Source organism: Hylobates moloch, unplaced genomic scaffold (genome assembly GCF_009828535.3).
Source record: "Hylobates moloch isolate HMO894 unplaced genomic scaffold, HMol_V3 SCAFFOLD_4, whole genome shotgun sequence".
Taxonomy (NCBI): Eukaryota; Metazoa; Chordata; class Mammalia; order Primates; family Hylobatidae; genus Hylobates; species Hylobates moloch.
This window is the reverse complement of record NW_026652279.1, coordinates 59,029,775-59,031,804: the sequence shown is the minus strand read 5'-3', so window position 1 is coordinate 59,031,804 and position 2,030 is coordinate 59,029,775. Positions and strand designations below refer to the sequence as shown.

General features: G+C 32.9%; 1 non-coding gene across 1 annotated transcript; it reads right to left on the bottom strand.

The window, feature by feature from the left end:
• Positions 1–474: 474 nt before the first annotated feature.
• Positions 475–581, bottom strand: LOC116467628 (U6 spliceosomal RNA). The gene has a single exon (XR_004247845.1). It is a non-coding gene; the product is annotated as a U6 spliceosomal RNA (small nuclear RNA).
• Between the last annotated feature and the right edge of the window lie 1,449 nt (positions 582–2,030).

Sequence of the window (2,030 nt, the reverse complement as noted above, 5' to 3'; positions counted from 1 at the left end):
TTCATCTCTATTGGTGACTCCTTTTTTTTTTTTTTTTTGAGACAGGGTCTTCCCCTGTTGCCCAGACTGCAGTGCAGTGGCATGATATTGGCTATTGGCTCACTTCAACCTTCACCTCCTGGGCTCAAGCAATGCTCCCACCTCAGCCTCCTGAGCAGCTGGGACTAGAGGTATGTGTCACCACACCCAGATAATTTTTGTATTTTGTAGAGACGGGCTGTCATCATGTTGCCTAGGCTGGACTATTTTTTTAAACAAAGAAATAAAACATTAAAACTTTTCATGTTTATAATGTTTTAAATTATAACATATTAAATATATATTAGTTTTACTTATTTTTTATTTAATATACATTTATAATCAACAGTAAGATAATTTTTAATACTTTGACAAAAATTTTTAAAGGTCATGGAATTATCATAATTTTTCCAATTAATTATCATTTTTCTTTTTACATTCTCTTAAATAAGAAATTTTTATATGTAATGCTTTATGAATTTGCCTGTCATCCTTGCACAGGGGCCATGCTAATCTTCTCAGTATCCTTCCAATTTTAGTATATCTGCTGCCAAATGAAGCAAGCAGTGTTTTTCTTTTTTTGGAAAACAGCTTTATTGAGGTATCATTCTAAGTACCAGGATTGGTGTCAGGTTTGAAAGTGCTCAGCTTTGGGCAGGAATGGAAGTATTGCTTCACTGTAAGGCATACATTCAGAGAAGCATATATATTATCATCAATAGGAAACTTCTCAACAAGTTCATTTTTTATTGGTACTGGTGGAGGTATAAAATATTCTATAGGATAGATGTAAGGGAAATGATTGATATATAATGGACTGCACATATCTAACATGTACAATTCTGAGTTTCAACATAGGCAAGCACCTGTGACACCATCATTCCAATCAAGGTAACAGGCATATTCGACATCTCCCAAAGTTTCTCTAAGGCCCTTTGTTTGTACGTTTGGCTTTTTTTTTTTTTTTATAAGAACACTTAACTTGAGATCTACCGTCTTGATAAAATTTGTGGTGCAAAATTCTGTATTGTTAACTATAGACATTATGTTGTATAGCAGATCTTTAGAAGATATTTATCTAGCACAAGTGAAACTTTATACTCACCAAACAACTTCCCATTTCCTTCACGTCTCAGGCCCTGGAAAACACTATTATGCTCTATGCTATATTGACTATTATGGATTCTTTATGGAAGTGGAATAATGTAGTGTCTGTCCTTTGGTGACTGGCTTATTTCACTTGGTATAATGTCCTGCAGGTTTCTGACTGCTTTGTTGGTTTGAAGATCATGTAAAACTCTATTTGGGTGACATGACAATGAAGTTTCTTTTCTTTGAATGTCATATGCACTGAAACAACTCTTAATTCCAAAAGTTCAGGACAAGCATAAATCCCATTATCGTAGTTTTTTGTTCTAAAGGATAGATATATAGAGACTCTACTATTGTTAGCCAATGTGTTGGAGATGAAACACTGGACAATACATAGGCTTTCCTTCAAGACTTTAATGGATATTTAATTTGACAAGGACCATCAGATGGCCAAAATATTTTAGTGAGGTTAGCGAAGCATCATGCAAAAAATAAAATTAAAACGTGGCCTTATAACATTTAATGCTTATTGCATGTATCAGAGTGCTTCAAAAATTTAGCTAGAACAAATTATTTTTGGATAATATTATTGGAGATTTTAAACCTGGCATTAAAACTAGAAGTTGAGAGTATGGAATTTTACATTTCTAATTATACCATGAAGACTTTTACTCTTCATAGTTTTACAAAATAAGATAAGGGGGTATAAAATTTCATGAATTCAATGGAAATTTCCAATGGATCCCATTAACATCCTCATTCTGATCTTAAAATATTTGGCTGACTAAAGCATCCAAGGAAAACTCATTCTATCCCTACAAGATTGAAAAATAAGTTTGCAGATCATTATTAATTGTTCTATATTTATTAACTCAACAGGTATGACCTGATCGACCATTCAAGAGTATAGTTATTTCAAA